The sequence below is a fragment of the Colossoma macropomum genome, unplaced genomic scaffold, assembly GCF_904425465.1.
Source record: "Colossoma macropomum unplaced genomic scaffold, Colossoma_macropomum, whole genome shotgun sequence".
NCBI classification, from domain to species: domain Eukaryota; kingdom Metazoa; phylum Chordata; class Actinopteri; order Characiformes; family Serrasalmidae; genus Colossoma; species Colossoma macropomum.
This window is the reverse complement of record NW_023494789.1, coordinates 43,569,858-43,583,987: the sequence shown is the minus strand read 5'-3', so window position 1 is coordinate 43,583,987 and position 14,130 is coordinate 43,569,858. Positions and strand designations below refer to the sequence as shown.

Below are 14,130 nucleotides of genomic sequence, written 5' to 3'. Positions count from 1 at the left end.
CATTTTTGGGCAGATCAGCTCCTAAATAAATTCTTCTTTCTTTGACAATTGTGACTGGAGATGCTCTTTGTCTTGTTTGAGTATTTTAATAGTTTCTTCTCTGAGGTTCCCTTTATCCTTCTCAGCCTCCAGTTGCAATTTTGGCAGCTCAATGTCATGGCTGGCATTCGGTGCAGCACTCACTGAAGTGGACAGGACAAAAGATAAAAGATAATCTGAGTAATCAAAGCTGCATGCATAAATGAATGTTTATGACCTTTTACTTAACTTCCTTAACTTTAACCTAGTCATTTAGAGTTTTGAATGACCAGAATGACCAGTGGCAGTTTTGTGAAGCAAGTACATCTGCTGTGATAACACTATAATTATCTGCCAGCATACAGATTTAAGCAATATGTCCAACCATTACAGAGAAATCTGGTGCATAAAGTTTGAGGATTAAAGATTACTGTTAAAAACAAATAAACAAGAACACAGGATAACATCTAAAATTACAACCTATCAATGTTTTGAGACTGAGATGCGGTGACCGAGCCAGGGCCTTTTGTTCTACTGGAGGCTGTAGAAACAATACAAATACTGGTTGCTCTCAGCATTTGGATTTTCAGTCAATTAATTTTTGGCTAAGCTAACAAAACAGCTAAACAGATTAGCTAGCTAAGTTATTAGGCACTATGTTTCCAAGCTGACGTTAGTCACAGAAATTTGACTGTAACTTTACAGTAGAGTAATGTTATAGGCTATTGAAGGCTAAGCATGAAAGTTAGGCATATCTTAAGCTTAGGTATTTTTAAATAATACATAAAAGCTTCATTTATATGATTTACCTTTAGACATCTGGACAACTGTTAATGCTGGTTCACCTAGCCTGCGAACTAGCTAGAAATCCCAGAAAAGGAAAAAAAAGGAAAAAAAAAACAAAAAAAAAAGTGATTTTACAAAAAATGTGAGCGAACGTTACTCTTTCCAGTCTGTGTTGCAGTGGCACTTATTAACATACTCTGTATGAACAGCTAGATAAAAATAACACAGATAAAAAAAGAACTTACCAGTCTGCTGCGTGCAGAAAACACCCTGGATCACAAATGAAAAGTTGTACTCTGGATGCAAAAAAAGAGGCCTTTTGGAATGCTGAAAACATTGCAGATGTTATCATGAGACGCAACTGATGAAAACTGCTCAACATGATTGATATCAACAGTAAGTATAACACAAATCATTTTATCATTATTATCTTGGTGTTGTTGTTTAATTATGTTACTAATTCTTTCCTAAAAATAGAAGACATTTTACTATTAATATTGTTCTGACTTGTAGGTATTGTATATTTCTATGTTACATGCTCCTTTTTTTTAATGAGAAAATGTTTTGAATACTAGGGAAAGGTTTTTTTTTTTTTCTTTTTGATTGTACATTGCGTGTCAGCAGTGTCCTGTTTGGTTTTTTTCTTTGACCTTGTACACAAGTATCTGAATTTTTTTTTTTCTCCATTTTCAAAAATCCTCGTCCACAACAACAGCGTTTTTGCAGATCTTTAGATCCACATAGCTGACCACGCAAAAACGATTTAAAACACTCACACGACCATGCTGGCCCAGTAGATAATACCTCATAAAATTTAATGTAACTGCAGCCTCAAGAACATTGTGAGCGTTCCTCAGAGATTTTCTTATTGAACGTGGCGTCATGCAGTAAACTTTCTCATACAAAGCCCCCCAGCTTTGGAATAATCTTCCTGTTAATGTTCGGGACTCAGACACAGCCTCAGTCTTTAAGTCTAGGCTAAAAACTTACCTGTATAGTCAAACCTTTGGTAATTAGTTTTCCCTGTCGGTTCTATACCTGCCAGAGACTCCGCTGCTCTGCTAACACTTTAATCTGTGATCAGTCACCCATTACAGAACTGACTCTCTGTGTGTTTTTCCTTTCTTTCTTCTCTTTGCCGAGTTGAACAGCTACCCATCCTGTGCATCTGATGCTGCTGCCTCTTCTGCCTTGATCGGGTGCCACTGCTGACAGCCTCCTGCACCGGCTTGACCACCATTTAGCTTCATGCTGTACAACGCCGTGCAACCTCACCCTCACATCCTGACCCCACTGATGCCGCTGCTGCTGCTGCATAAACTAAACTAATCAAATTAATAATTTGCTCCACCTGTTTTCCCCATTTTGTACTAACAATGTTTACTATCCGGTGTCGACCAGAGGAGGATGGGTTCCTCTTCTGAGTTTTGGTTCCTCTCAAGGTTTCTTCCTGTCTCTTAGGGAGTTTTTCCTTGCCACTGTCGCCACTGGCTTGCTCATGGGGGTTTGGACCCGGATTTCTTTTTGTAATGCTGATTTTGTTTTGTTTTGTAAAGCTGCTTTGTGACAACACCTGTTGTAAAAAGCGCTATATAAATAAACTTTGCTTGCTTGCTTGCTTGACTTGCAGGCAAGCAGACCTTCATAGTTTGATATTACATACTTATTCAAAGTCCGATTTATATCAGAAAAAAAAACTTTTAAAGGCAAAAGAGCACTACCACTCTCTGCCGTATGGTTGTTTACGTTGACATGGGTACGCTGAAAAGACCATACAGTCCTGATAAGGCAGAGAGCTGACTTTTTCAAACTTTTTTTATTCTATTGGAATTATGGTTGTTTTCTCGACAAATTTGACTAAATGATCATCAAGTCACATATCTTTAGAATTAGTGAGGTATTTAAAATATTTCTAATCGAAATGACATCTAAATTAGTTATAGAATGCAGTTCAATTATAGAAGTTTACTTATAAATATTATCGCCTCCAAATCATCTCCAAATTGTTAAGCACACAGAAACGTCTTCGGAAACTGCTCTACCAGCATGACCAGCTTAACCAAGTTGGACTACCAGTTTAACTAGTAGACCAGCACAGTGTATGTTTTTGTTTAGTACAGCTGGAAATCCACCTTGACCATATTAGACCAGCAAGAATCTAGCTAATTACCACCAAAGACCAACTTAGACCATCTGAAACCAGTTATTAACAAAAATTGGTCTTAGATGGATTTTTCAGCAGGGATTATTAACAGCTGAACAAATTATCATTGGTTTTCTTTCAATTTGAAGGTATTCTCAAGGTCTTCAAATGCGGCAGATTGACCTCATAGATGATGGTGTGGCTGCCAGCAGCAGAACTCTCTCAAAAATGGCATCAGACATGAGAAAAGTATGTATCAGTAGTCTGCCTGGTACAAACTGCATACACTTATTGCAAACATATTAGGGAAATATCAGTGCGTACACTGACACCTTGAGAATACCTGCAAATTAAAAGAAAACCAATGATAATAATACAATCCTAAATCAAACATCAGTTGCTCTTTGAACGCTAGAGAATGATCAATGAGTATAATTAATAAATAAATAAATAAATAAAACATTTTTACGGGCTGTCTGCTGGGCTAAATTACTCCCTGATCACCTTAGGTTAACAGAAAGGCAGAAAGTATGTTAGTAAGACTGGTTAAGTCATAAAGGGTGTTTTGGTAAAATACCAATAACAGCAACTAACAGTAACAAAAAGATGTATCTCCGTAGAAGGACAATCTCTGGAAAGGCAACAAATATCCAACAGATGTTAATCATACATTTTAACTTTGATCAATTTATTCACAAGGCACAGAGGTTGTACCTAAAATATGCTGCACCACTGTTTAGTTGTGTCTATTTAAAGGGTGTCAAACGTATAACATTTCGTTGTCCTTTAAGGTCTGCAGGCATACTATCAGCAAAGTCCGCAGGTAAGGTGCAATGCAAGTTGGTTTTCACATAAAAGAAAAGTAAGTGTCTTTGAATACCACAAGCTCAGACAATATTAACAAATTTGCCATTTATATTTTAATAAAATAAAAAAACTCACCCACTCACTGACTAACTCGCTAACCTATTCATGAACTCACTCAAAAACCCGCACGCAAACCCACCCATGAATTCACTCACACACTCATTAACTAACTTACTAACTCAGTCACTCACTCACGAACCCACTCACAAACTCATTCATCTAACTTATTCACCAATACATTAATTTATTCACTAGCTTACCAAGTTATTCACTAACTTTCATTCAACTTTAATTCACTATATCACTCATTCACAAATGCATTATCATATTAACTCACTGATGTACTAACTTCCTTCACTCATTAACTAAGTCACACACTAACTCATTAATTTACTCATTAACTAAGTCACTCATTAACACACTAACTCACTTAACTCATTTCACTAACACACTCACTCATTCAATAACTAAGCCACTCACTAACTCACTTAACTAACTCATGCACTAACTCACTCATAAACTAAGTCACTAACTCACTTAACTAACTCATGCACTAACTCACTTATTAACTCACTCATTCATTACCGCATTAACTCACCAACTGCTGCACTAACTCACTATCTAACACAGTAACTCACTCACTAACACACTAACTCAGTCACTCACTTACTCATTAGCTAAAGCATTAATTAACTCATTCACTAAGTGACTCACTCATGAATAGCCAAACTGAAGATTCTACACAAGGGGACACTATTAGCACTGATATTTGCACAATTGCAATAAATGAGGTAAAATGACAGAAACAAAACATGTACTCTTGCAACACACTTTATTTGACAAGGTTTAACATTTCATTAACTAGGTGAAATAGGGTCCTCCAATATTTTTTCGCAAATAGGGTTTGGGCTGAAATATTTAGTGAAGTGTTCTTACTTGAATGTATATGTTTTCTTTCTTAGAGCCCTGAACATGTAATTTTCTTCTATCATCATTTCATAATGTTCTGTGTAAATCTAAAATGCATGCCATATGAACAATATGAACAAAATGTTGCAATTTTTTTCATAGTACCATCTGGGCAGATTTGGCTCTGCATGGCAGAGATTAAAAAAAAATGGGTATTTGGTATTCTAGAAGTTCACCAGACCACTAGAAGACCAATATTTAAGATTGTTTGAGACCGCTCTAGAAATGGCCTTATCCTCACCATACTCCTTCATGTTCGGAGAGGTACAAGCACTGTGACAGATGAGTAGAAAGTCTATAGGAGAGCTCTAACAGAAGAAGGCTACAACCATCACATAGTATGTCATCAAGGCACTTCATTGACCCTCATACAAGAGCAAACACACAGCATTTAGAGAGAGTATGGCAGACTTTTGAGGTTGATATTTGGCACCATCAAGGAAATCGTTCCATAAAGCACCTAAAAGAACATCCAAGAGTTATAGAATGGGAGTACTGGTTGGCTAAAAAACACAAGCATGGTGTTCTTGGGCGCCTCATTCATGATATCATCATGATATTTATGAGCCACTTCAGTGTTGCTGTGTGTGGACATTGAGAGACAAACAGTTGTTCAAAACAGTTCTTAATGTACAAAACAATTGTGTATGCTGTATCCCCTTTTTATAGTTTTGGGAAAATTAAGAAATTCAAGTTTTTAAATTGCAGTAATGTGTCTGCCTTTGTAATTAGTTGGAAACAAAATGTTTCACCTCACATTACAAAAAATATGTTTATAGTACCTTATATTTTTTTTTATAATAAAGAATAACAAAATATAAATCACTTTACCTGAAGCACTCAGTAATGGCATTGCAAACATTTACAATGTGGTTATAACTTAATATGTATTATAAGTGCTGTATAATTATGCACTGGTCATAATCCACTTAAAAGGCATTATAATGAATAGTGAACCTAAGTTACAAAATAATTAGTTACAGTCCATTGTAAGAGCGTTATGAGGCATAACTGGAGTTAATAAGTATGCTCACAAAGCATTATTACTAAGTTACTAAGAGTTGTAACCGCATTCATAATGACTTATACATACATGCTTCACAGAAAGTGTTACCAAAAATTACTACTATGAGAAAATAGGGACATAGGCTATGTCTGCTATGCCTGCTATTGAAGAATAGCTGCAGGAGATAAACACAATCAATGTGTGAACACGATTTGTGTCTTGAAAAAAATGTATTCTTTCTCACGAATGGATTAAGTGAACGCCACTGGTCTATCCATAAAGAAGAAAATGAAAACTGTCTAAGTTTGAACAATCGTTTTACAAAAAACGTGTGTTGGATAGGTGCATTATTCCCGTGTATGAGGAAAGTTTGTGCAAAATTTGATGCCTGTATGTCAAAACTGTGGACCGTGAAAAGTTTATAAAATTTTTGTGTATTATAATAATAATAATAATAATAATAATAATAATAATAGATAATAAGATTACAAACAACAGTAAGATGGCTTGTCCAAGCCAACTCAATGATACTGAGTAGGCCAACATATTTGAGAACTACTTCACCTGTCATTATAACAAACATTACTGCAAACATGTGTTCATGACCTTATTCTGCTACAGATTCATTGTGACTTGTGTGCTAATAGAAACTTCCTGCTGGAGAAACTTCAGACTGCAAGGGATTTTAGCTCGCTTTTTTACTGCAGCAAGTCACCTGATGCAATCATTTTCGATTCCATTCACGTAAACTAAATTAAGGGAAATTCATGCAGTAATGCTAGCATTACAGTCCACAGCAGAGATAAATAACACAGGCAGTTTCTTATAAAACCTGTCTGTCTGTCCGTCGGTCTGTCTCTCAGAAACTGACTACTGGTGCGTGAGCCTGCACACTTCTTAAACTTGAACCTCAGTTTCCCAACATAGTTTTAAGCTGTTTAATGGTAAATTAGCCTTCTCTAATTCTCTCAGTTCTTTCACAACAAAAGCCAAGTTGCACCTTTTACACATCGCCATTGGTTTACTTGTCCATCATTGACAATATCTGATTACATCTTTTTGTCGCCCAGGCCTAGTGCACAGTTGCGAAATAAAACATAGCTACATGCTTAAAAATGCCCATATCAAAAATTTAGCTGCAGTTCTATGTCTCACATTACTTGAGAGACTTTTGACCTGATACTTATGCTCAACCCCATTTCTTGTGAAAATGTATGAAACGGAAACTCATCATGCTGACGGAATAATGGAACAATATGACAGTGGGATGCTTCTACCTGGTTTTGCAAATATTATATACCCTCTAAGGTACAGTAATGATCCTAAGGCTCAATTGTGTACTTTAATGAGTTTTAAAGGTAAACTATATTCACTTTCCCAGGGGAAAAGTGCGCTTGATCTTTTCATAACCTAATGGTTTAAAATAGAAAAGTATAGGAAAAGAGCTGTGAGTCAAGGTGGAAAATGTAACTTTAAAAAATAAATTGTGGCATCCTGCTACTGGCTGGCACTGGCTCCTAGCAACTCTGGAGGCATGGTTATGCAGATGGCCATACACAAGGGCTTATGATATGCACGTGTCCTCTGACAAAGGGTCTTGTCAATGCTGTTATTTGTTGGTTTGAGTTATGTCTATGCGTTTGCTGTGTTGTTCTGTGTCAGGAAGTGGGGTTACTGTGTGGATGTTTTGTGCTGGTGGTTGGTCGCTGTCAGAGAGAAGTGTGTAGCTAGAGGTGACATCGCCCACGTATGCAATGTGTGTCATGCCTTTTCTGCTGGTGTGCTCAATTTAGAGCTCTAATACAGTTCCAACAGCCCTACCTCACACTGCTGCTGAGATATCACCATAGTTTTGACAGGAATGGATCATTTGACTAACATGGAAAAAAAGGCTAACCATAAATAATTTTGTGTGACATGCAGGCAGATTATCTTGCTTTTATTTGGATGCACTACTGCTTTAATGAAAACAGGTAAAAGTACCAGTTACTCCATTTGCTTTTTTGTTTTCAAATATCTGAATAATCAAATTTAATGAAGTTTACTGAATATTTGTTGCAGCCCCACTATGTTTGGTCACTACCTGCCACTGAACTGCTCAAATCTGCATGAAAGAGAAAGTGTCATGGATTGTATGCAGACGAGTATCGTTTGTGCGTTGGATCTGAAGCTCAGGCTGTTCTCCTTACTCTACAACAATGCATGGAAAAGTGCTGTATGAGAGCATCCAGGCTCCAGAAACCTCCTTGCATATACACACACTCACATAAGCACACAGCTTCCTGCTGGCCCCAGATTGGTAACTAGTCCTGTGAGATCACTTCCTCTGAAGGGTGTTCAGCTTTTACTGATTTTCAGAGGTGTGCTTGCTGCTGTTATCACTCTCAACATTGAAAATGCAAAACTAAATAAATAAACATGAAAATAACAAATCATCCATTGATAAACTTAACTGCATTAAAGATATGAGTGAGTGACATCATAGATATCTTACAGCTGTCACAATTACTTATAAGCATACTCTAATAATAAGCAGCTTTGGCTGAAGTGCTGTTGCATCAAATACTGACCTCAGTTTAAAGCCCTGCCTCTAAGCTGCATACAGGCATGTTTACCAACTGTAGAGTTTAAAACTTAATTAGGGAGTGGGATTTAGCCATGGCAGTACATGTTGAAAGTGTGTATGTTACATGTGTCAGTGTTTAAAAATATATATATATAAAATAACAAGAGAGCAAGATTGACAAGAGAGACAGAGAGAAAGGGAGCAAGAGTGAGAGAGAGAGAAAGAAAGAAAGAGAGAGAGAGAGCAGGCAGGATGTGGTAAGCAATGCGTAGAGCAGAAAATCTGCAGTCGAGTTTCTTCCCATACCTATGGGAAGCAAAATTGTAGGAAACGCTAGAAAGGTGTCTGTATCCAAAAGTCTGTAGAAGTATGAACAAAAGCTGCAAAAACACATATATTGATAGTTGGTTATTTATATGAATTAATGGACTAATTATCATTTTCGGCATTCGGCTTAAATGTGGCCAAAAATGTAAAGACCTGTAACAATAAAATGTTTGGCAATGTTCTGACATATTGAAGTACTGTTCACCAGGAAATAAATTACCACCATCGAAAAAAAATGGTACTTTGCTTAAGCCTGCCCATAAATTTGACCTACACTAAATATACTTAAATGCTTGGTTAACCCTTTCAGGTGCCAGTATTCATATACTGAAATCACTATTCAGGTACTCAAAAATACAAGCTAACAATTTAATGAAACATGACTGTTTTGCTTATATTTATGAGTACAGTTTGGGTGCCAAGCGTTCTTACTAAACTGGGAAGATCTGCTTTTAGCTACAGTGCACCAGTGGAAACTCTATTTACAGGAAACTCTAAAGCTTTGCTTGCTGCTGTCACATGAACATTTTAAACTTTTTAAACTGACCACTTCCACTCAGCCTGCAAATGTTTTATTTGATTTTAGTTAACTTTTCTAATGTGATTTTGGTTTGTTTTTGGTATTGTTTTACATGTATGCTTCTTTTTATTTCCTATGAACTTTTACTTACTAGTTTCTGCTTATTTATTGTTTTACATTTTCCATTCTTTTATTTACTTATCAACATTTTTATTTAATCCCTATTTGATACGTCATTTATTATGTTATTTAAAATGTTTACAATTTTATCTGTTTATTCTCCTAAATTTTACTATTTTAAAGATTTTTATTTGACATTTTTTTTTATTTTTAGCATTTGGTTTGTTTTTACAATCTAATTTTTTTTTAACCTCTCCGATATATTTAATCCTCAATTTCTGAATAGGCTCGGCTACTTTGTAAATGAGGGTCAACCTTAATGCATTTTGATTTCAAATAAAGGTAGACTGATTGATTGACATATGCTATACTTTGCTACTCTGAAATATGAGTGCCTGAACATTAGTTCAACACCAAAGACACACTGTTTAGGACTGAGAAGGCAGAAATAGTGCAGCTGCATCTCTAACTAGGCTAGCTGCTCTAGCTGATGTTAGCTAGGTCCATCAACAATGAAGAATGTATTTCTCTGACAAATGATATAGCACATCATCCAATGAGGAAAACACATTGTGTAGAAGAGAAGATGATGAGTCCTCATCATCCAATGTGACACTTGTTAGCTTTGCTTGTTCATCTGAAGATGCAGCCTTCTTTACTCATCCAATACTTTTGATTTCCCTTGGCTGTTTTTGAATAATAAAAGTTGTTAAAGTTATAAAAAAGGCCATAGATTATTTTTGACCAAAGTTCATTTTTTTGTTTATTTTTTTTCCTTTGGTGTTGTTTTTCTTCCCTGTTGTTAACCAGATATCCATTCATGAATTCATCCAGATCCTCAAATGTTAAAATCAGTTGGAACAGAATAATCCCTAACAGTAAGCTTTGTGCGACTAGGTTTCCAGGGCGAGCTGATGACATTTTTTCCATGTGAAAACTATGTTTACGAAATGAGTTGTATTTCAAGGTAAATAACCAGCTGTACATCATTATCTAGCTAATGTATGCAACACTGAAAGAATAAGCTCGCTAATGTGGTTTTTGTAGCCTACTGAATACATCTAATCAACAGAAACTGATATAGCTTAGGTTATTCCAGTGACTAATGTTGGTAATGTAACATAATGCACTTTAGTGATTTTTGTAAGGGTAAAGTTAGCTCATTCTGACAAATCACTAATAGTGCAAACTACAGGTCTTCAGTTCAGTTTTTCAGAACACCAGCATGAAGAGAAAGCTACCATTTAATGAACGTACTAATGCTACCGAATCAACGCCAGCATGTTTTCTTTCCCGGTGGTGGAAAATAATGTTGTATTTCTGTGGAAAGTTACATCAGACTTGCATATACTACTGTATATGACTACTTTAACCTTCATCTTAAGAAAGTGGTCCCAGATATCTGCTAACAAAGGCATGACACTGTAAATGAACTGCTGCCCTCAAGGTTAAGCCACTAACTCATTCTAAGTTAGACATCGTAAAACGCTAACCTAACAAAAGAAAAAATTGTTTGTTTTTTTTAATTGTCAACAGTTTTGATAATATCAAATAATTATTTCAGTGTGAAGAGTGCCTGTGTTCATGATATGCACTTGCCTGCTGCTTCTGATAAAAAAAATCAGATAACTGTTTACTCGTTCTGCAAATCCGTACTTGGGTGTGGTGTGAGGATGTGTACAAGGCACCAATCCAAAATATCCCTCTTTTTGTTCATATCCAGCACAGACCTCTCGCTACCCATGCGTACTTCATCAAACATTTACAGTGCAGAAAAGCAAACGATATACATACCACTTCAGTTTCAAATGCAAAATAACAAAACACTGTCACTACACCCTTAATACTTTTATTAAAAATGTTTGTGTGCACACACATCACTTTGGTTTGGGAGCACCACAAACAGTTCTGTTTCACATCTCAGCTTACAAAAGAACACTACCCTAAAAAGCACGACTGGATCATTAAAAATATACAAGCATACAGTCTCAAAAAAATCCCCTTTGAAAAAGCAACCCCCACATTTCAAACTGCTTCAGTCTGAATATAAGCCATATTAAAAGCTATTTAATCAATACTAGCCATTCTTTGAGACGTCAAGTTTATGATGAGTTGACGTTCTTCATCATTCTCTGATAATGTTAACAGTTTTCTTTTTAACCATTCACACTAATAACAATTAACTGAGCCCTCATGTCCATCAAACTTCAAGAACAGATGAGCTAACACAGTATAAAGGAGTCTGTAGGAGACAGTTGTAAAAGAACATGTAGTTATAAATATTGCATATATTACCATCACACAGTGTACCTATGAGGAAAATGGGGCATTTTGCAAGATCAAAATAATACTAAGAGGGTTGGTCCTTTCGTGGCCCTCTGTGGTCCTATGATGTCGTAGCCATACATTAAGCAATTTCCTTGAACTTGACAAGAACAGTCAACGCAAATCATTTATTAATTCATCCAGATAAGCACAGGTAAACATTTATCTATATTTGTCTTTTGCCTGCGTAAGCTACGTTGGACAGCTGTTTACATATCTGTAGCTTAACTAGGAGGTTTAAGTCAAGAACAATGATGTATATACGTTATATACGTACTGTATATATAGATCGAAGTCTCCGATATCTGCGAAAATACCATAAATAACAAAATAGTCCATGACGCTTGGCACGGACGTGACGTTAAATGTGTATAGGATCTGTAATTATTTGGCTTTTTACAATTTAGGCTGAGCAATGCAGCTCTTGTTAGTAGGAGCGAAGCGAACCTTTAACACAATAGGAGAGAAAAAACATACACATCAACACACTAGAGACATGACATAACCTAACAGCAGCAGGAAAACGAAGGAGAGAGGCACATCCGCTAGGTATCAGCCGCCTGCAGAGAATTTTTACCATACACATATGCAAGCGCACGATAAAGGATTCGGCGGTGCTCTGCGACTGGAGGAATTGACTGTATCACGGTGGTGGTGGTTGCCTAACTGGAACAGAACTAAAGAAGACACTGTAGCAAAATACTGCCACAACACCCTCTAAAACGCCTTTATCAACATATGATGCACCCGAAAATTAGGTAGTCACATCTTTGAGTCGCCGAGTATTCTCACGCGGAGAAGCGCATGCAGTTAAAAAGCAAGGAGATACTTAGGCTCGTAAACCATTCTAATCGCTCTACTGGCCACTGCTGTTACAGCATGCATAACTAATCAAACAAGCAAAGAAACAAATTAACTCATTTTTCTCCACGTTTACGTCTAAACGACCTAACGTAGGGTGGATCACTGTTTATAGGGGTACTTACCGTCCACTGTTCATTACGTTGCCTAAAGCTGCTACTCCAAATTTAGTAACCGACAAAACAAGCCAGGTTGCTCACGTTGGCTTTGCAAGAGATACTTGTATTCTGTGAAGTCAGCCACCAGAAGTGGTTTGAAGAGAAAATGCAATAGTGGCGTCGCTAACGGAGCGTTCCTACGTAACACGTACGTTCCCTGGGAGGGGCCTATGGTAGGCCAAACGTGCCAAAAACTCCCAAAAGCTATCGCCTACATATTTATAATCGAAAAAAACAAACACATAGTGCACTGAATCAGATACAACGTAAGGGAAATACGCTAGGGGAAAATTACTTTTTTATATGTTACATTTCTACGTAAAATATTAATGTAGCCTATACATGTTAACAGCTTGCTTTTTGTTGTAAAGAGGGCTGAATTAATACAGTACGTCCAGCAATAATTTGTTGAATTATCGATGTTCAATCAAATCAATGTTTACACATCAAAGTTAACTTAAATCAATGTGCCAATCTGACCTTAACTCTTAATCACTTTTCCAACCTGAATTATTACTGAAACAACACTTGTTTAACAAAAGGTCAACAGAATATCACCAGTTAACACCAGTTTAACAAAACGTCAACAGAATATCAGCACTACCAAGGCAATTTTGAAAAATTCTACTACTTCAAGTAAAGATCGTGAAAGCCATTCAGCCCTATGTACAGCAAGGATTGCACTGCAAGAACCCAACTGAAAAATTAAACTTTTTAGCCTATTAACACAACAGATAACCTTTAATTAGTTTCAAACACTATGTTCAGTAAATTCATATTTATTGGGTTGCAAGAAAATGAAAAAAAAAAAATCAACAATACAAAAAAAATTACATACCCAAACTGTAAATAATCAACAGTGTTAGGGGTAATAAGATATGATTACTTTTTTTGTAATGAATCAGTGTAATGCATTACATTTTAATTGTAATATTGTAGTCATGTTACAGTTATTGATGTAATAAGAATTACATTACTTGCATTACTCATTGCTTCCAAAACAGCAATAGTATTTAAACATAATGTATTTAAATCATACAGTTCCTCTATATAGATAATCCATGCCGGTCATTGTATGTAATTTGATTGTGCTATCTGCGACTGATGACTGCATAGCTACTATTGTGAATAGATGCAGTGTATATTTGACAAGCAATCTGTCATCTAATTATGCTGATCTGAAACTGATGGATCAGAATCTCCGCACTGAAGAAGAGGGAAACCCAATGTCACCTAAACAGGCCATGCTCAATTTTCATTCAGGAACAGCTTGGTAAGCTTTACATTTTATTTTCAAGGTAACTGTTTTTCAACTATAAATCATTAATATGGAGTTGGTCCCCCCCCTTTACTTCTATAACAACTTCCACTCTTCTGGGGAGGTATTCTACAATATTTGGGAGTGTGTCTGTGAGAATTTTTGCCCATTTATCCAGAAGAGCATTTGTGAGGTCAGACAAGAGG

The 14,130-nt window shown here is 36.3% G+C and overlaps 1 protein-coding gene across 2 annotated transcripts in view; it reads right to left on the bottom strand.

Moving 5' to 3' along the window:
• Positions 1-12,783, bottom strand: part of ppp1r16b (protein phosphatase 1, regulatory subunit 16B) — a 107,254-nt gene extending 94,471 nt beyond the window's left edge. For both annotated transcript variants that reach the window (XM_036571428.1, XM_036571427.1), the window contains exon 1: positions 12,634-12,783. The gene's annotated coding sequence lies outside the window, so the exon portion shown is untranslated. The remainder of the gene's footprint in view (positions 1-12,633) is intronic.
• Between the last annotated feature and the right edge of the window lie 1,347 nt (positions 12,784-14,130).